Source organism: Camelus ferus, chromosome 23 (genome assembly GCF_009834535.1).
Source record: "Camelus ferus isolate YT-003-E chromosome 23, BCGSAC_Cfer_1.0, whole genome shotgun sequence".
In the NCBI taxonomy this organism is placed as follows: domain Eukaryota; kingdom Metazoa; phylum Chordata; class Mammalia; order Artiodactyla; family Camelidae; genus Camelus; species Camelus ferus.
This window is the reverse complement of record NC_045718.1, coordinates 3,819,402-3,842,058: the sequence shown is the minus strand read 5'-3', so window position 1 is coordinate 3,842,058 and position 22,657 is coordinate 3,819,402.

Below are 22,657 nucleotides of genomic sequence, written 5' to 3'. Positions count from 1 at the left end.
TATCAGGGTTTTTAGGGTAACATTCAAGTGAAATGTAAAAGCCCCTAAAAGATTGTCATTCCTTGGCTTGGAGTGAGAGTTGTGACTTCCCGCCTAAGATCAGGGTGGATTGGAGATTCACTTGTTTCTTTTTCTGACATTTCCCCGTTCTATTTTTGGAATTAAGTCATGATTAACACTTGTTTGTTTCAAAGCTGAAGCAAGTTAGTCACATTTCTCTGGTCAACAGTGACATCTGGTGGACACCTTAAAAAATACCTTCCTTTGCTTAAGAGTAATTTAAAGTCCTAGGACCACATGAATTTTCAAGAAGCATCACATAGGAAGGGGTGGGGAGGGATAAATTGGGAGTTCGAGATTTGCAGATATGAACTACTATATACAAAATAGATAAACAACAAGTTTCTACTGTACAGCACAGGAAGCTATGCAATACCTTGTAGTAACCTATAATGAAAAAGGATATGAAAACGAATATATGTATTTATATGTATATGATGGAAACATTATGCTATACACCAGAAATTGACACACCATAAACTGACTATACTTCAATTAAAAAAAAAAAGAAGCATCACACAGAAAGTGCAGGATAAAAAACATTAGCGAGACTTGGTCCTTACCATAGTATGGGAGACCAAGCAAACAAAAAGAGGATTATAAAATAAGTTTTAATGATAATCAACAGAGCTTCCAAGTAGCTAGAAACCAACCAAGGAAGCAATTTTTCAATATTTCAATTTATGGAATAATTAAATGACAAGCATATTTTATTCTTTTCTTCCTCTTTACTATTTTCATCATTGCCAAAGGAGGGGCAACTTTGGGGGAAAAAATAAACAAAACAAAATAGCAACAACTACTGCAATAAATCTAATATCTAGTTTCAAGGTTCAAAAAGTCTACACACTCGTGACAATAAAGAGGATTTAGCTGCGAATGGGAAAGCGTGATGCAGGTTAAGACAGGGAAGAGTCCTCGGGAGGGCAGATGGTGGGGGTTTCAGAGAACTGCAGAGGGTGCAGGAGAGAGATGAAGATGGTGAGTTCATCAGGTTCAGGGACTCCAGGCGGCCGCAGTTTCCAAGGAGGCGGACTTAACTGGGGGATGACCCCCTTGTGTGTCTCAGCAGATGATGCCACAGAGAGTTTTGTGGATATTCCTTTGCACGAACGGTTAAGGAAGCGGCAGATTGTCCCTGTCACAGGACCACAGGAGACCCCTCACCTGACAGGGACGCAGGGCCCGGAGGACAACGCCTTGGCTGTCTCAGTGGACGTCAACATGGGCTGATGGCATCAAAGATGAGATGGTGGCCCTCCCTACCTCCCCACCACAGGAGTACTAAATAAATTGTGACAGTTCATTTTATGCATCAGCTTGTCTACATCACAGTACCCAGATACTTGGTTAACTATTCCGGAGGTTTCTGTGAAGGTATTTTTAGATTGAAATTAACATTTAAATTAGTCGCCTCTAAGTAAAGCATATCACCCCCCCGTAATGTGCGTGGGCTTCATCCAGTCAGTCAAAGGCCTTAACAGAAAAAGACTGAAGTTCCCGGAAGAGAAAGAATTCTGACAGCAGACTGCCTTCAGACCTGAACTATACCTGTTCCCTGGGTCTCCAGCCTGTCGGTCTACTCTGCAGATTTTCAGCCTGTACCTCCACGATCACACAAACCAATCCCTAAAAATAAATCTCTGGAGATGAGACACACACACACACACACACACACACACACCTTACTGTCCTATTGATTGGTCTGTTTCTCTGGAGAGCTCTTTACTGATACATAAATCCCAGAGATCAGACATAACTCAGGATGAAATATACAGATATGTTAGGGGAAAGAGGTTAATTGATAGTAAAACACTGTTACTCCTGGTGGAATGGAGGATCTAAATAAAAATTAAGCTGTCATGCAAAAAAAAAATTTTCGTACATTTAGGTTTATATGCTGAGGTGCTACATGGACGAAGAAAGGGAAGTCACGGGGGAAAGGCACTTTTCTGCTGGAGTAAGTGGATCCGGCGCTTTTCTGCTGGAGTAAGTGAATCCAGGGTAGAGCAGTCAAGGGCCTGTTCCTTCTGCTCTGCTTTTGTAACATTGACTTGTCAGATTCATCAGCAGCATTGTTTCCAAAAACCATTTAAATGTCATTTTTCATTAAAGGAAATATACAATGCAAAACGGTTACATAAATGTCTAACACCTGAAGGCAAAAACTGTCTAACTGCATGTCAGAGTGACTAATACATCTTAATTCACCTCAAAAGACAAACCTTCAGAGCGCACTGTTACCACATACAGGAGGTCTGCTGCTTTTTATTTAATGAGGGAATAGGCTAGTTTTTACTTTAATGAGAAAATTCTCATTTGAGAAGGTGTTTTATTTTTCCCACATGGCTGCTGACTCATATACGAACAAATAATATTTTTACAACAATTTTAATTCACCTGTGCTTTATTTTTAGATTTTGTTATAAAATCTTCCTGCTATCTTTGATTTGTTGCTGTTTTTTTCCTAATTTTTGACACAACTCAGGAAATGCCTTTCCAAAGCAAAATGTTTTACATTTTTTAAGAAATACCCTTCCACTGATAATTCAAAGACATTAACCTGAATTGCATGTTTAATTCACATACAGGTCTTGTGTTTACCAGAGAAGAGCTTATATGAGCTTTTAAAACAGAAAAACATCTGTATCAGCAAGGTACAGCCCATGAGAGAGATACTGTCATTTTGATACAATGCACCTGTTTACTGCATCCATCTGGGACTAAATTGAGGGAATAGATTTGGCCTGTGGAATGTTTGAGCAGTGAGTTACCAAAAGAAACAGGTCAATAGCAATACTTGGGCTTTTTGACAAAAGTCACAAACTGGGTTGACGGAGAAAGGTCGTGAGGGTTCCAGGGGCCTCTCTGCCAGGGTTAATGTAATACATCTTAACATTTCACAAGTATCGAACAAGGTGCTTCTGAAATATTTTACTGGAGAAAATTTTAGGCATTTTTCTTTCTATCTACTGAGAACAATGACAAGACATTATATCATCATAGGGGCTGAATAACAGTAATTTTTTTAAACCACTTTCAAACCACTTTATGCCCATCCATTCTAATAGCCAAAAGTCCTTAAAATGTGTTCCTCAAATTAAAAAAAGATAGAGACGTTAGCATAAAAAAAGATATTTACCTCTACCTACATCTATAAAAATACTAATTTAGGTTTGACATCCAGATAACATGAGTGCTTAATAATCAAATATGCAGTGCAAAAGATATCTTGAAAGTTTTAATGATTTGGGGTTTATCAGAAGCTACTTTAGAGTTATTTTTGGTTATCTTTGTGCTTGTCTAGAACATATCAAATCCATTACTAAATCTTCCACGAAAGCCAGCAGATCCCTATCCCAGTCTGTCCCCAGCTGAGGTCAAAACAGTTCTCATCAGAAATCTCTACCTGCTCAGTGTGACTTGAAAGTCAAGCCCTGGTGCTGGAGTCCGATTTTTGGAACCCTCCGCTGAACAATGCAAATTGTCTTCCCTTGACCCCCAAAAGCAAAAGCGACGACCAAATCACCTAGTCTCGGCAGATAACCTGTGTTTCACTATACTTTAATAGAAAGGTGCATTTGTGAAGGTATCATCCATTAGGGAGGGTTCTAGACACAGGTGTCAGTTCTCCAACCATGTCTGATACTGTACTTCATCCTGTATCTTGGTCATGTGCAGCCACATGAACGCTCTGTTTTGTTTTGTTTTGTTTTCCCATCATCCTTGAATGAAGCCAAAGATGTACTTGTCAAAGTCCAGGTCTCCACGGCCCATTCCCATACTTTTTAACAACAACGTTAGCTACGTAAATGTTCAGCAAAATACCATTTCTGTTAAAGACTCACCCAAATTACTAGCCAAGTGTTGCTTTCATCTAGAGAATAGACAACAAAGTTAAGGAAGACCAGCTTTAACTGTAAATGAGCTCATTAGGTAGCTGAGGTCCTCAAGCCAGCCCACAAAAAGGGTCTGCCTTCTCACAGGAGGGAGGTGGGGAGACTGCAACCTTCCCAGCCTGTTTCTCCAGTGACATAGCTGAGTCACTGGAGAAGAGGGGGGAAAAAAGAGTTGGGTCAAAAGAAAACACCATTTAGAAAGTTTCATGTCTGTCTGCAAGTCTCTTTCCTGTTTATTATTCTGGTTCTTAGCGGGGCACGGCCTCCGTACCTACCCTTGTTCTAAGGCAGGCCTGGAAGGCTAACACAGGCTGGAAGTCCTCTCCTTCATCTCCAGCATCATGCAGAGGACAACTCGTCAGGAGAAGAGGGCCCTCCAGCTGCCCCTCAGAACCGATTCCACACTAAGGAGAGTACCGAGTATACAGATGTATGATGAGGCTGCTGGAGGAGGGGGCAAGGGAGGAGGGCATCACCAGCACGGAGAGCCAAGTTCAGGTCCCGTGATGCTTGTTCAAGCACTGGCTCCTCAATCTGGAGAGAAAACATTACAACCCGATCAAACTGTAAAGGTAAACTTCAGGCACGTTAAGATGCTCACAGGGAGCTCGCAATTGTTTAAATGTGGTCATGAACTCGAAAGCAGAGCTGTGTGTCCAGTGCATTTTTAGCATCCCTTTATCAGTGGACGCAACTACTAAGTATGTTTTGAAGCCACACAACTGTGACTTCGGGGCACGCACTGAAATCAGAAACTAAACAATTTAAATCAATTCACCTCGTTACATGGTCAACATGGTTGAAGGAGCTGAGGATTCTTTTTCAAATTCCAGAAACACTTTATTTAAAAATGGAGTTGTAAATGCGTAACAAAATAACATAAGTAATAAATGCAACAAAAATAAATAAGGGAATAATGTAGTCATACAAACTAAAAATAACCTAGTAAAAGGCCAAATGTTTATAACTGGAACAAAATCATGTAAACAAATGATAATGTAAGTAGAATAGATGCTCGTATTTTCCTAAACAGCTCCTTACTTTCTACATGTCTGTGGATATAATCAGTAATGGCAGAGAAACTGAGTGAAGATCCAGCCTTCAGAATATTAAATTACTAAAATTAAAGAATATTAGATTTTTTGGGGGGAGCAGAGAAAGATTTATTGCAAGGGCCAAGCAAGAAAAATGGGCAGCTCATGCTCAAAAAGCCCAGTCTCCCAGGATATTAAAGTTCTTGAGGAAATAAACAAAGAGTTCCAAAATGAGCAAACTGAATAATTCCCCAACACCACTGTAGGGGGTGGGGGGAGGTGAGGGTATTGAGAGTAATGATTGTATTTGAAAATGCAATGAAATGGAAAGTAATGAATCATTCCTAACAGTGCAAAAGGCAGTTTCAGGAAGTATTCAAGTAGGAAATAATTATCTTCCTTCCAAAAAGCATAACGGCACAAACAGGTTTTCACCAGTCTTGCAGACATCTATAGCATATATTTTAAGAGAGCATATTGAAAGAGAATGACCCTTATTTAATTTTTTTGTTAATCAATCAAGATACCTGTGTAACAGCTTATCCACTGGGAATCTGGGTCCCAGATTATTTGAGCCATCACTTCATGTATTTATTTTTCTGTCTATATGAAATATAGCCTTAGGGCTACCGTGTAAAATTCACTTCCTGCTTTTGGTCTCCAGAGTTAGATTTTACATTTCACTTTAGGGGCATGATCCCTTTGTTATGGGAAGGGCCCTTGAAGTGGTCCCTTGTAATAATGAGGACAAAAAGTAAGTCCTTGTCCTTTGTGGCATGGGGATGGGAAATTGTGCTTTCATGTTCCCCTCAGCTAGCTTAGAGGATTCCTTGCACTAACCTTCACCCTTAGCCTGGTCGAGGCTGTGAAACCAGTCTTGGCTAGTGCCATGCAGACCATCAGGGTGCCAGCATTTGCCACCAGTGGTTTTGCTGGCACAGCTGAGTCCTCTGCTCTCCCTGATGAAAGCAGTGGGCGAGCCACGTGGAAGACGGATTCTCAGACCAGAGCAAGCAAGCCTGGTGAGACCTTGGAAATCTGGGCAATGGCAAGCCTGAGGTTATTAAAAAATTCATTATATCTTTAACAAAAAAAAAGAAATAAGATCTTGTTCTGTACTCTAAGCTACTAAAAGAAAACATATTGGTTATATTTTAACATGTTTCAGAGTTGACTACAAAACAGTTTGGAACATAGAATAGTAATAGAAACTGTCATGTGTGTAATTCTCGGCTAAAACGGGCCTGCCTTCTAAACAGTTCATATAAATGCATATGCATATTCATATATATGCTTATGTATGTATACAGTATATGCTTATAGTATATATGTATGCTATACATACTTATGCTAGATAACCATATATATGCATATGCTTAATCCTTGCAATATTATGACATAAAAAAAGGAAAAAAAACCAAACCATGGCCCAAAAGAAAAAGCAAGGTCTGATGTGCTTGAGGACTGTCTGTGCTCCCCAGGTGACCAGCCCTGGCCCTGGTCGCTGTCTTACTTGCTATGGATTAAAGGGCAAAAGCTACACCAGGAAAGGAGGAGAGACTCATGAGCAGAAACTCGTTGCTGTAAAAGGGACTAAGCATATCTCCTCCCGAGAGAGGCTCAGTAGCACCGTCGTTAATTAAGAAGAACGGCACCATGCCCAGCTGAGAGAAATCGGCCCCAAATTTACACCTCCTTTTCCCCATCGGCTGTATAGGTCTGCGGAGATACACAAAGTTCAGTCTCTGTCAAATCCTGCGCTTTGTTTAATTGAGAAGGATAAATAATCAGATGTTGACAGAAATGAGCAATGCTCCATTCAAAAATTTAATCTTTCTGGCCTTTGTTAAAGAAACTTCAGGGAAAATTGATGACCGTAAAGATTTATATTTATTAATCTAGGGGGGGATTTCTTTCTAGCTCTGGAATGATAATAGTTATTTGAGTTATGGCTGGATAATGGAGACTATTGAATCAGGGGGTCCCCTTATGGTTAACACTCATTAATCACTTTTATAATTAAAAATATATTTCTCAACTCAGTCTATTTTTCATATTTAAAGAATATCTATCAGAAAAAAACTTTCTAGATACTGAAAATGAGGCATTATTTTTTAAAGAATGATTGACAAAAGGGTAAGTCCAATCAACCGAGCACCATCACATACATCATACACAGAGAGAAATATTCCTGCTTGCTCTCTATCTGGAATTCTTTATTTTAATAATACCAAACATAGTGATAAACTGCTTTATAAACTACAGTGGCTTTATTTCTGTTTATATAAATTGTGTGCACTCACTGAAGAAATTCCAATGCAAAATATTAGAACCTAAGACTGGCCCTCCAGCCTACCTCCCAGAGACAGGCAAGTTTAATACCTTAGTGACTAGTTTTCGGGTATCTCCCTACGCAGACACTCAGAAATAGATTTCACTCACACAAACACCCACCAGATTTATATCTTAGTATGTTGTTGTGAGAATAATCAAAAATTACCCAAGAGAGAACAGTTTATTTATTTGGAGTTCGCTTTAGTAAGCGATGCAGGTGCCATAGCTCACGTTTGGCATCACTCACAGGGAGGCAGGGATGTGGAACCCGAGAGCAGGGACAAGAAAGTTTCAGGCGTGCTCTGACTGGAGGTGACTGGTGTGGGGAAAGCTCAAGGCAGGCTGACTAGAAACAGGGCATAGTATGTGACTGGTTAGGAGAACAGACTTGGCTTTCTCTGGACAGTTCAGTTAGAAGTAGAGGTTAAAAAAAAAAACGGGGGAACCTGCTGGTTACTGACAAGCCCTCACTGTTCTGAGTTACTTGCTGCAAACGTTGTGATCGGGCTTCCCCAGCTGGCGGACGCTCCCTTAGCTGCAGAGGTGGAAGGTCAGAACTTTGTCGTCACATGTAACCTGGCCCCTGTGTATCTGTATATTGAGGCCCTCACTATCCATAATTTGGATATAACTTGGATTTTTCTTTTCTAATAACAGGTTCGAGTAATACTCACTGATAACATCATTTTTAACGGCTGAATATTATTTCATTTTGCAGATATGCTATGCTCATTCCTATGTTATAGATATGCTATAACACTGATCTTTTTTTAATGCCATTTGAAGCATTTCAAATTGTCAGTATTTTTTAAAAAGATGAAATGAGCTTCCTTGGAGATAGTTATGTTTACATTTACTCACTTACATCTTTAAATATAAATTTCCAGAGTAGAAGTTCATGGTTAATGACGTTGGCGCATATTGAATTTGAATACAGAACGCTAAACCGCTCTTCAGTTCAAACACTTAACTCCCTAAGTAGACAAAAGTGACAGATGTCATTAATACAGCCATTTTTAGAAAGTGCTAATCCCACAGACAGCAACTTTTACTGACTTACGGGGTTGAACATCTCATGTGTTTATTGACCATTTTTCTTTTTCTTTTCTCAATTGTCAGTTCATTTTATTTACCCATATTTTTATTGGTATAATCTATTTTTCTTTTGATTTATGAGCTCTTTATTTTTATGCTGGAAAAATTTTCTGACGTCTCATTAGTCTTTTATTTTTTTAAATGGCATTGTGCTTTCTTTCTACTATGCAAAGTGCTCACTTCTAATGGTATTTGGAAGGCTGTTAAGATATTATGCCTACAGAATGAAGGGTACAGCCAGATAGCATTCTTGTCGTTAGATACGGTGAGGGCTGTCAGATCTGAAAAGCTGACCTGTACCTTTATTGTTGTAATCAGAAAATCAGCTTATTAAAAAGAACAAGAATATTTTCCAAATTACTCTATCAGAGGGAACCAAATATTTTATTTTCATTTTAATAATTAATATCCCCAAGCTAAGGCAATGCTCCAGCACCTATCAACACAGGTTACATATTCTTTTATAAACTCAACTTCTGGTATGTTCTCAGTTTAATTTATAATCCTCAGCTTATAATTATAGAAGTGAGGTGAACCTAACCCCTCAGGATTTCTTTTCCACTCTTGCTGAGAGGGTCTTAATTAGCAATTTGACTTATGCAAGTATAGAAGCTGACAGCCTTCTGCTAATGAGCTCTGAGTGACCAGGACCAGTGTCCTTCCTCCTGTGGAACATCTCCAGCACATCTTCTCCGTGTCCTTGTTCTCTATCCACAACAGACCCCCTCTAATCTCTCCTCAACCTAGTAACTAGCTGCTCCCCACAAGTCTTAGCAGTTCTCAGTATTGGCTTTACACACTATGGAGTGTGTAAAATTTTTCCTGATTGCCTCATTCCATTACTAGACACTTATGATTTAACTGACCTAAACAGAAACCCCACCATCAGTATGTTTCTAAAAAAAAAAAAAAAAGTTCTCCAGGTGGTTCAAATATCCATCTGGCATTAAGAATCATTATCTTATGTTTACTGTTTTTACATTTACCTTTTAAGAAAGGCCATATGTATTAGACAATTAATCTTCCACAGCCAACCTGTCAATTATAAAATGATTCCAGCATGACTTAGCTTGCTTAATTAACTAAGCCCACTTTTTAGAATATTCTATTATCTTCTGAGTAACTTTGAACATAAAATGAAAATAGTTTGTAATGATGAAACAATATTTTCTTTCAACATTCAAGTCAGATCATTGGACTTGATTAACTTGACACTCAGTCTTGGAGACTCAGAAAGATGCATAAATATTGTATCTAAAAGGATCCTAGGTATCATCTAATCATACATTTCATTTTGTATGTACTAAGTCTGAGACCCAGAATTAATCAAGTATTTTTCACAGTGCAACCCAGGCATTAAGTGTTAGATTTAGTCCTATAACATCAATGTGTACTATATTTGTTATGGATTGCAACATAAGAAATTAGTCAAAAACTTAGCAACCAAAAAAAAAAAAAAAAAACCCACACACATTCATAACCTCCTACATGGCATACAGCTTCTCTGGGTCATGAATTCAGGAGTGGGACAGCTACTTATTTCTGGCTCACTGCCTTCCATGAGGTTGCAGTCAAAATGTTGATCAGGTCTACAGGCAACTGCAGGCTTCACTGGGGCTGGAGGATCTGTCTCCAAGATGGCACACTCCCCTGGAGGCTGCCAGTAGGTTTCAGTTCTTCATCACAAGGATTTTTCACAGGGCTGTTTCAGTATCCTCATGACTTGGCAGCTTGCTTACCCCTGGAACTCGTGAGCTAAGAGATCAGAATGGGAGCTCAAACCTACTGTATGAAATAGCTCTGGAAGCCAGACTCCACATATTTGCAGTATCCTATCAGTTACACAAGACATTTCTATCCACTGTCGGAGGGGAACACGCAAATGCATGAATACTTAGAAGCAAAAACCCAATGGGGGCCATCCTGGAGGCTGCCTGCCACAGGTATCTTGGCACATCATCCTTCAATTTTAGCTCAAAATAAACCATAAATTTTAGGTCTCTGGCAGTCCTTTACAAGTTAAGCTTTTAACGCAAATAACAGGACAGTTCATGTCTCACCATCACTTGATACTGCATTATGTGACAATGTGTCATCTAGTAACAAGTTAAGAAAATAGAGCTTAAATATATACATATAGTTTCAATAACTTTGGATGCTTTAACACAATTGGCATTGATCTCATTTGAAATTCTGGGATTTACTTTAAATGGCTATCTTTTTTTTTTTCTCAATGATCTGAGAATTCTAAATTGAGAAATTTCATTTTTCTGATTCAAAAGCAAAAAAAAAAAAAAAGTTTGCCTCCTCTGACAAGATATGCAATCTTCTATCCACAGTAAGTTAAGATCATTTTTCTCAATAATCATGATACATGATCTATATCAGCACATCACCTACATGCTAGGGATCAATTAGTTCTCATGTCTGAGATTGTCATGAACTTCAGCAATGAAGCAAAATAAGTATTAGCAGAGTTTTGTTGTTGTTGTTATAGAGAATATTAACATTTTTATATTTTTGACTAGGAAAACAGTATTACAGTTTACAGTTTACTTTTCAAGGAAAAATGATATTTAAAATCAGTCCTTAAGTAATGTATAATTTTAAGAAAGGTAAAATTCACAATTATTGGCAGAATGATTCATTTCTTGAATCACACTCTAAAAATACTTGCTGTGCCTCAAAAAATAAATGTAAGGAATTGCACCATGTGAATGTCTTACTGCTTATATAATTATCAATAGCTTATTGAAACAGGACCTTAACAACTGCTCTTGCAATCTTAGGGCATATTAAACTACTCCAGTAATTGTGAGCTAATGGTAATAAACATTATCTTATTACTAAAAGTAAGCCAGAAATAAGGACCCTCCTGTTCTTGAGCCAAAATCTATTCTCTAATAAGTTTAATATGGCTTATTAGGCAAATGCCAAGAGTTGGTATTTTCACAGGATGCTAAAAAGAAGTGTAGCTTCAAATAGCTTGAATGGCAAAATCCTGAAAGACTCCAGGGTAGGGATCTCATTACAAGAAAGAGAGGTGCGTGTGCACCTGTCTGTGAGATGTGTCTCAGTGTATTTGTACCAGGGTTTCTGAGTCAGCTTTGCCAGTCATGTCTTTCTTCGTGGAATACTTTGTTATTCATTGATATTCTTTAATATCCTCCTTCATTCCAAAAAGTGCCTAAAGCAAATAAGCCTGTCTGCATTCATATGTATGATTTCCATGGATGTGTGTGTGGTGGGGACAGGGGTGTCTGTTCATTTGTGGGTCTTTAATGAATATGCCTTTATTCGTCTTTGCCTGTATTTCTCTAGGTATATCTGTATCTTTCTGAGTTAAACAACTTATTTTTACTCATCAGTTAACTTATACCTCAGCTCATTCCAAAGAGAACTTGAGGCAGCTGCAATATCTTTCTATCATGTGTCTCTGCTACCTCTGTATCTCTGCTTTAGTCTTCCCTGTCTTCTCCCTGCCTCGTTCCAAGAAACTAATAACCCTGTATTTAACCGTCAGTGTTTCTTTGTATGATCTTCACTAACAACTTGGCCTCATTACTCATCATTTGAACTGCCACATAGTCTTATCATTGGTTTTGCCATCTGTCTCAAAAATTCGACTTAACCTTTTAGTGACTGCAGGGGACATCACCAACCCTACCCAGTCTCAAATGTATCACAACTAAGCTTTTCAGAACTGTGCTTCTTAAACTTCAGAGCACAGCCTCCATCCCCAAGCTATTCACAGATCTATTGCTTAAGTGGAGATAGTCTATTCCTAAAGCAGACCTGTCACCGGTGGTGGTGGTTTATGGGTCACATCCTTGCGCAGTACCATTTAAAGAACACAGAAAAAAAAAATGGGCAATAATCTCAGGTGCTGGTTTTCTTTTGCTTTACTTAAAGGTGATACCCACTGTTAACTCTAATTGAGATAGTAATCAAAGCCAGGAATTGAAGCTTTATTCAACCCTGAGATCTTATGTATCCTATAAAGACTGAAGTGTGAACTACATTTTCTGATAATACATTTTAAGAAAAAGAATTTAGATAAAATAGTCAGATTGATCAAAGCCCTCTTCCATGAGCTATGGAAATAAGATTTCTGATGATAAAAGATGGGGAAAGAGTGGTGAATATTTTGAAAGACATCCTGGACTTCAATTATGAGGCAGATTAAAGATTGCAGTAAAATTTTTGGTACTTCTTTCAGAGAGAATTCGATTCTCAATCTCCTCTCCTTTAATCTAGCTTGACCTTAGTGACCAGCTTGACTTCGGTAACTAGCTTGACCAACAGAATACAGTGAAAAGATAAGATTTCTGAGGCTAAGGTAAAATGTTTCCTCCTCGCCTTCTTGGAACATTGTCTTCGAAAGCCCTCAACCATCAAGTAAGCAGTTAGACTACCCTGTGACCACTGTGCTGGCGAGGCCACGTGGAGACGCTCTGGAAAACCATCCCAACTAAGCCCTGCTTTCCAGCCTCCCTACCAAGGTGCCAGAAGTGTGAATTAAGCCCTCCAGTCCAGCCCATCTGCCAGTTGAATACTAGCAGGCGATCTCCATGAACTGATGCGCATAGAACAATCAGCCGCCTGAGTGTGCCTGAATCCCTGACACAGGCATGAGATATGATAAATTGGTTGTTTCAGGCCAATTAAGTTTGGGGGTGGTTCACTGCACAGAAGTAGGTTGCTTACTATCCTACTTGGGCTCTCTCCATCCCAGACTTGTAAGTGGGATTCCAACTCCTTTCTTGGTTTCCAAACAACACAAGCACCCAACACTCTAACAGAGCTAACCTTCCTTCCTAGGTGCAACCTTGGTGAGAAAGAGGGACCAGAGACAGATGTCAGCCCCACTACGGACACCTAACATGGTTTGTGCTTACCACTTTTTTCAACACCAAGCTCTATGAAAGATCTACTCCCTTCTCCTGGGCCATCTGAGAGCTACATTTAACCCATCCATCTCTCTGCTACTGCACCTCTGTAGGACTGATCCTTGTCGCTTTGGGCCTATACCTTAACTGGGTTCCTTCTGGTGCCGCCATCAAATACAAAATTCTGTACTTCAGAAGCAGCTTGGAAAAAAATTTACCCAACTGAGTTTCATACAGTATAGACAATAAATATTGGCTTATTGATTGACTGAACCTATAACACAAAGATCTCTCTCAGTAAATTTTTATTTTTCTCTGTCCGTGTTTCAGGACCAGAGCAACAGAACGTAAGGGCAGTTGTGGGAACTGAGAGCAGGAAGGTTCTGCAGTGTTTCACGACCAGAGATCACTCCCTGTTACTGAAACTGTAGATAATTTTCAGAAAGGAATCCCCTGGAGGTTACTTTTCAAACACGGTACTTTTTTTTTTTTTTTTTTTTTTTAATAACTAACAACAGGGAGAAAAACAGCTGGAGGCTACAGACCTGGCCAAGCGGACTCCACGCAACAAATCTCTTCACATCTAATAGATACTGATAGACAATACATGCGTTTCTCCAGCCATGTACACATTTTGTTTTGGGGGAAAAAAAAACCCTTTCCCTTCAGGGCCTCAGATTCCCAGGACACTCCAGGAACACCGTTCGCACGCATCACTTCATGGAGATGAGCTTTAGGGAGTGACAGTCACACAGACACGCTGCGGTGCCCCCGGAACTGCGCGAGCCGGACGCGCTTCCTCCCCGCGCCTCTCGCCCCATCCTGTCCTCTTCTAGCTCCTCCTCCTCCTCATCTTTGGTGATAAACTGACTGCTCTCAACTTGCGCTCAGAAGTGTTTTCATTTTCTGCTTTGGCAGATCCTGGCCATTTTGGAGGTGACTGGGATAATTTTCCTTATCAAAAGCACTGGTAGGAAAAACTGAGTTAATACGCTGGGAAAGGTACTTTTCAGCGCAAAACATGGCAACTACCGTCTACCCAGTGCGGGGGTCGGAGGGCGGGTTCTGGAGCTGCTAGCTTAAGGAAGTACTTTAGCTAGTCGAATTGAGCAACCCATGACTTTCTTTTATCCTCTCTAAAGCTCACCTCCAACTAGAAATATTGAATCAAAGAGTTAAACACGTGGAGACATTTCCCCAGAGCAAAAGAAATAAAGGACCTAACACTCCCTAGTGCCACAGAGTGTGAGATAGGGCCTTTAGCAAGCAATTCAGCTTAAAAAAAAAAAAAAATCATCGCAACTGGCCCTAACCCAGTCTGACTGGTGTCTATGGGCAGAGATCAGGACACACCAGAGACACCAGGCACAGGCACTCACAGAGGAAAGGACATGTGAGGACACAGCAAAAAAGATACTCATCCCTAAGCCAAGGAGGGAGCAGCCTCAGGCAAAACCAAACCTGCCAAGACACTGACCTTGGACTTCCAGCCCCCAGAACCGTGAGAAAATACATTTCTGTGGTTGAAGCCACCCCATCTGTGGTACAGGCATCCCTCAGAGGCAGTGTGGGTCTGCTCCAGACCACCTCATTAAAGAAAATATCACAATAAAGCGAGTCACCAATCTCCTTGTTTCCCAGTGCATGTAACAGTTAAATTTACACCAGACTGTGCTGGTCCATTAAGTGTGCAACGGCATTATGTCTAAAAAACAATGTACATATCTTAAAAATACTTTATTGTGGGAAAACCGCTAACCATCATCTGAGCCTTCAGTGCGTCATCATAGTACCAAAGATCATTAGTCACAGATCACTATAACAAATAAGAAAAAAGTCTGAAATACTGCAAAAATTACCCAAATGTGACAGAGACACAAAGTAAGCAAATGTTGGGAAAACGGTGCCAACAGACTTGCTCTATGCAGGTTTGCCACAGGCATTCAATTTGTACAAAATGCATTATCTGCAAATAGCAATAAAGTGAGGTATGCCTGTATTTATTGTATTATAACAGACAAGTAAACTAATGCAGGGCCTAAGGAAAAGAATACACTCCTTCTAAAGTTTAGAATCTCCTATAGGTGTCTAATATGAAATTAAAAGACAAGGATTAATGTGACAGAAGTTTTACATTTTTGGTCCTAATCGACCAATTCCAAGAAAGGGACCCATGTCCTCATTGAGAGGAACACCGTCTTCCTCTCAAAACTACAAGGTCATGGCAATGGGTCTTAGAATGTTCTCTTTCTTCTCTTCCCTCTCCTGGAAGGATCATTTAAGTGCGCATTCTCTCCCTTTGATGAGACCTACCTGAAACACTTTGCACTCCAAATTCAAACCCACAGCAGAAGCCTTCTCCAAGGGTACAGATTCACGAGCAGTTCTCATTCAACTTTCCTCCCTAGCATCCCAGCAAAGCTTTAGGACAGCTTTTCTAAACTTACTGGCACTTTTCAGGTAACAAGATTTAATTATGTAAAATAGATGCTAAAGGTTAAACTTGAATTCTGGAATGATCAATCTCCCTGGGAATAAGTGAACCATGGTTTTGTACAGAATTTCTCGACTGCAGCAAATTCAAAAATTTTATTAAGTTTCAGCAAATCCTAAAAGCCTCCCGTATTTTCTTAAGTCCATCTCCCTCACCTATTGCTGTTATTATATTTAGCTCTTTTATCAATGTTCATAATGTTCACTCTTCTATTACTATTTGCCCTATAACAATTTGTACGTATTTTTCTTTGATGAATCTTTAAATCCAAAAAGAAAGTATCCTTTTATAATTCCTTTAACATGCCAACTTCTTAGGAAATCTCAAATGATGAGCTACTGTTATCAGCTTCCTCCAATGAACTTCATCTCCTCCAGCCCTAAGCCAGACTCTACTGAAAATGAGCATGTAATTGTCAAGCCCCTACCTGCTGCAACAGAGTCCCTGGGATTACGAACTGTTTCCGGTTTTCATTTTTAGCAGAACAAATGGTGAACTTTGAATAATCTCATAGACTTCACTTCAGAACTAAGGTTTAAATTGGATCATCATTAATTTAGCCATTTGTCCAAAAAGTGCATGATGAATCTTAGCTTGTGTAAACTTAGATATAAAAGTCTAATGCAAAGGTAAGATTGTATGATTGTTTCCTTCATCATAACACATGAAATGTGATAATTTGAGTCCAAGTTTTTTCCACATCTCTGGAGAATTTCTCATTTGCAACTTGGCATCTTCTAATCTAAACTCTATTTCAGGGTATTAATTCAGGAGGAAGACAGAGGAGGAAGGGTAGTAGGGGAAAGGGGGACCCTCTGCCTCAAGTAGCTGTCACTAGAGTGTGTAAGGGGGGAAACTTGCAAGCAATAAACAATGTCCATCCTTAGCCTACAATTGATACATATCACCCTAATACTTATTTTTTTCTCTTAATAGAGGAATCTTACAATTAACACCAAGCTTAGTTTCATCAACATACGGAATAAACTGATGGGAGAGGGGAAAAGTCTAGGTGGTGGGCTGAGTCCTTCCAGGGAATGATGTGTAGAATTGATCACCTACGGAGTGTCCTCTGGCTTGCATGCTGCCAAGACAACCCTAGTCACCACTGAGCACGCAGCGTATGCAGCTTCCTTTTAGAGAATCATTGCTCTGCATGTAGCAATCATGGGGACAGCCTGAGAGAGGAGGCTGTCACAGTCCTGAGAGACAGAAAGAGACTCTTAAAGAGCAGGTGAGTCAACTATTTCCCCAGAGTAGGCACCAACTGTAAAGCCTTTAGTCACATAATGAATGTGCTGTTTATACGACACCACCCACCAATCTGCTTTTCTTGTATTAGGCCATGATTTGTTCCATTTCCCCAATTCAATGGCAAACGTGTCATGAGTGGGATTTCTGCAGCCTTCTTTATGAGAATATCCCATTTCTTGGGAGCTTTTAATGTCATGTAGTTACCCCTGATATAACAGCCAGGCTCCAAGCATTATTTCACTTCTCATTACTGTACTCTTTTAAATGCCCTATTAAATGCCTCCTCTCCTGCCTCAGTATTTATAGCCTCCAAATAATTATAGAGTATTATGCTCTCCCAACTGGCCTGAAGTAACTGCTCAGCTCCGATCTAATGTCTTTCAATAGTCGAGTGTAAATCACTTTCTTTGTCCATTAACTTTGAATGGATTTAGAAAACTATGAACTCACATAAGGCATAAAAGTGAAGCAAATAGCCTGACATACCTAATTGGCCGAACATCTGTCTTTCAGTTTTAGTCTCCTTGCTTCTGGTAAAACCGAGGAGGAATTCATAGCCACCTGGTGAGCCCAGCCCTTCCAAACAATGAATTCAGGCTTCATTTCATCAGTCAACTCACTAAAGACCTGTAGGTACTGATAGTCATAAAGTGGTCCCTCTTTGAAATGCTCCATATTTTGTCTTCCTAAGGATCACACAGACCTCTGTTTGCCAACAGGGCAGCTGCAGTGTCAAAGTGACACCATCCCACTTACTCAGTCACAGCTGGGAACTCTCACAGCAACTGTCAGAGTAGAAAGTTGTCAAGAGAGTTGTAGCAGTTCCCTGCTGCTACCATGTGTCCTTCTGCTCTAGTTCTCCAGCACAAGGGAAGTGTCATCAGTTCCCATCTCACCTGAGATAATAAGCTTTAAGTCACTCTTTTTCCCTTTGTTAGTTTCTGTCATCAACATGACAAAGACCTGATACTCTAATAGAAGCCTAGGGTAAATCTACCTGAAAGATAAAAATGGCCGCTGCTTGGAATCCACTGGCTATTGTACTTGGCTGTGGTGGACTGAGGCTCGGGAAGGAAGACTGCGAGGAACATCCCTATGCTTCACAGATTTATACTGGAACTGGGACCAGGAGGGAAAGCAGGGGAGAGTGCACCCAGCAGCCATGGCCAGGCCAGTGCAGACTGCAGGGAAACGGCCATGCCATTCCAATGTTTGTCTTGGCTTCCTCCTCCCATTTTCCTAAGGGATATGTTAAGTACGAATTAATCAAGCTAACAGCCGCCAAGCTCGTGACAGCTTTGCCTAGAAACAGCAGCCTGACCAGAACTGCTGAATGAAGTTGATGAAAATAGACCTTAGAAATCATAGCCTCTAATCCTTTCACTTTATGGAGTTGGAAAACTGAAGCCAAGGAGGAATTTCCTGAGGCTACATCACGAATTCACTCCAGAGGCAGGACTAAAAGACTCTGGTTTGGTTTTTCCCCTATAACCAGTACTTGGTTTCATTACATAATGGAGTCACACCCCTTCCACAAAAAAGAACTGTTACAGCACCAAAGAACTGCAAAGCTTCTGTGCTATTGGTTTTTCCTTCTTTTTGTTTTAAAAGAGACTAAAAAAATTTTAAATGTAGAAATATGTTTTCAAAATCTCTCTCTGAGCTCATCAAAAAAAAAAAAAAAAAAAGGATAAAGATGAGTTACTACGAAGAATATCTCTGTCTCTCCAAAAAAGTGTCTCACACTTGGGAGTTTGGCAGATTTTATGGGTGTGGATGGAGAGATTAGATGGATGGCACTTTGGCTCCTTCCAATTGTAGGAATTTCTGATGGATCCAAACAATATAAGGAAGAGAAGGAAAGTTGCAGGTACCATAGTAGGGGAAAGTGTCAAATGCCTCATAGCTGTTTACAAAACTTCTGCAGTGGATCTTACGAGAGCCAACCATATTCACCTCTCCTATAGCTTATTCTATTATAGGAGAAGCAGCAGTTAAAACCTCTCTCTGCTGTGGAACTTAGGTTTAAGGGAATTGTGCATGAAATTGGCTATTTAAGACTCAAGGGGCAAACTGAGCTTTCAATCTAGAACCCGAGAGGGAAGGAGTTATTGATTCTTTCATTGTTGCTTTTTTGTGTATCACTTTTCTTGTATTATAAACATTTTCAGACTTAAATAAGCAGAAGACGAGCTCAATAAAGCATTCAAAAGTGTCCACTCTCCCAATATTCCATTCATTCTGTAATTTATCTCAAAATTTAGAGATTGTTCAAAGCTTTTCCCTTAGAGGATGTATGTAAAATATCGAAAACTGAAACATTTTCTTCAAGGGTTTATACTAGTATAAAGACATTTTGAAGCTTAAAAGGAACAATATGACCTGCATATACCTGAAAGCTAAACATCTACAACAATTTTTAAAGTTTTAAAAGCAGAAAATCCTTCAGTCAGACTAAAATGAACCCAAGTTTGTCAAGCTAACAGCCAAATTGCTTCTCCCTCAGATGCTGCACAGCTGAAGACAGACATCATTTCAAAAGCTATGCATCAGGTATAGAACAATATAGCAAATGCTGGTTTTTTTTGTTTCATTTGCAACTGAATGCTTCTCTTTAAATGTCTGCAGAAAGTCATTTCAAGCCGTCCTATAATTTGCTTGATCTTCTCATTTGTAAGCAATCAGTGGAAAGCTCTGCTTTTCTGAGAGTCCCACAATCTGCTATTACAGGCAGAATTTTCTTGGCAAAGGTATTTCCTGTATACTCCACAGGGCTCCTTGGGGGAAGCCTACAAAATTCATCTCTGGCTTCCCACACTGAACTACATCTCTGGGTGTATCAACTCATGGTTTCCAAACATATGAAGTATTCTTGTTAGCCGGTGTAGGATACAGACTGACACATCTTCTAAAGTAAACTTGCTGCGTGTGTTCTACTATTTGTGTACACACAGCCTGTTTGCTCTGTGTAATTACACATAATATAGGATGCCTGAAGCAGGTGGACTGACCCCAGCATTTTGGCTCTGAGGGTATTTTGATTCTAAAGAAGTTCCTCATCTAATAGGCATTTGAAAACTTGCCCTGCTGACTTTCCGACATTCCCTGTGTCAGTGCACCTGTCTGTATGTGTCTCCTGAATGTCTTCCCTGTCTTCTTGACCTTCGTCTTTCCTCTCTCTTTCAGACTGTCTCACAGTATCTCGTACAATCTTCTTACGTGAGGGAGAGCAAAATACACCACTTGGGCATAGTGATTATTTTAAAGTTTCTGAAGAAACAGCTGGTGCAAGAAGGATACTCTGCCCTGCCTTTGTCCCCCTGAAATCAGGAAATAAATCCCCAAGTGAAGGTACCTTCCTCGTACCAGGGGGACTGAAAGCATCATGTTATCACCAGAGACAGAGAATTCAAGGCCAAGAACGATGTATAAACAAACTTTGTTACTTCTTCATTAATGTTCTACCCCAAGCCCAAACCCTTTTGTTTTGTCAAATCTTCACAAATAATTGTTGCCTGGTTTAAAAGGTATAAAAGCTGCCTGCTTTGGTGACTTCTTCATAATCTCATATTTTTAGGAACTCCATATGCACAAAATTAAATTTGCTTTTCTCCTGTAAATCTGTCTCATATCAATTTAATTACTAGACCACCCAAAGAACCTAAAAGAAAAAAAGCAAAATGTTTTCCTTTCCTACACATGACAGAGCTGACCTCAGTCATACATGAAAAGGCATAGTGAGTATCATGGGTAGAAATAACCATAAAAAAATAGAACCTACATAGCTAAAAGTACATAGGGTTAACTTTAATGGACAATTTAAATCTTTATGGAAAAAGAAACATCTTCAATTTTTAATCCAAAAATTATGGGCTTGGTAGATCGAATGACCAGAATATTACAAATGATAAAATTAATGTATTTGGTTAGCAGAATAAAACAGTTAATGAATCAGATCATTACAAAATATAATGAAAATAAACTATTCAAAATGAAGTGAATTCCAATAAAATATGGACTAAAAATAGAAGATAATACAAATGGCTAATTGGTACTGTGCAGGCTGATCAACTCATTAATTAAATTTAATATATGAATTATTTTTCTAGGGCTCTCACAACAAAGTGCCACAAACTGAGTGGCTTAAACAATAAAAATCTCTCGTCTCATAGTTCTGGAAGGTAGAACTCTGAAAATAAGGCACCAGCACGGCTGGTTCCTTCTGAGTTCTATGAGAAAGGATCTTCCATGCCTCTCGCCTAGCTTCTGGTGGCTTACTGGCAACCTTTGGTGCACCTTGGCTTGAAGAAGCACCACACAGATCTCCATCTTCACGTGGCATTCTCCCTGATGGTGTGTCTGTATTCTAACTTCCCCTCTTTATAAGGACACTAGTCATACTGAATTAGGGTCCCCCTCTTCTCCAATATGACATCGTCTTAATTTACCTAATCATAGCTACAATGACTCTATTTCCAAGTAAGGTCACATTCTCAGGTTGCAGGGGTTAGGACTTGAAGATATGAATTTCTGGAGGACACAATTCAATCCATAACAATATACTTAGAAAATATGTTCTCAACAAAAATGTTATCCATATTTGTGTTTCAGACTACAATTTAATAGATTAAGATAACTGAAGAAATTGATCAGGTAATGTATTTCCTGGGAAATGTGGATCAATATGTATACTGTTAGACCCATATATTTGCTACCTATAAGAGACTCACTTCAGATCTAGACAAACCCACAGACTGAAAGTGAGGGGGTGGGAAAAGGTATCCTCTGCAAATGATAATCAAAAGGAAGCCAGAATAGCAATACTTACACCAGACAAAACAGAATTTAAAATCAGGACTGTTCCAAGAGACATAGAAGAATACCACACATTGGTCAAGGGATTAACCCAAGAAGAGGACAGAGCAATTGTATATATCTATGCATCCAGGGTATTTACTTTATTGTGGTGGCCTGGTATCAGACCAGCAATATCTCTGAGGTCTGCCTGCATAATAAAAAATAAAGAGGGTTATATCAAGTTGGTCACTTTATAGATATCATCTTTTCTACTTTATGATCATTTGAATTTTCCTGGTTCCACAGAAAATTGGTAGTAGAACTGTGGTTTGAGATGGGTCTGTGTGCTTCCAAAGATGGAGCTCTGCTCTAATTGCCTAGATTCTTAAGTGTGATGTAGTATATCATTTAGAAGAAAATGTGAACATTTTGTTTCAGGAATCAGAATGAAAAACAATTTTTGTGGTCCTTCAGGGACCACAAGTTTGTGTCTCCACAAATGTGAGATGCTCAGAGGAAGACAGGAATAGGCAACTGTACCAAATCCCTATCAAGACAGGGAGGCTGAAGACCTACTCAGGCTAGAAGACCTGCTGAGAGGTACCCAGGAGACAGGGGTTTGGCGAGGCTTTTCTTCCTCCCCTCATCTTAAAGAGTGCCAAACATCTTCATCTTTTTCTCAGGGTAATTAATTGACAATGAAAAAACATTAAAGGACCAATCCAAGAGGTACACCATTGAAAGCTCAAGACAGTGGGAAATACTTCAAAATGCCAAGAGAAAGTAATAAACAATCAATAA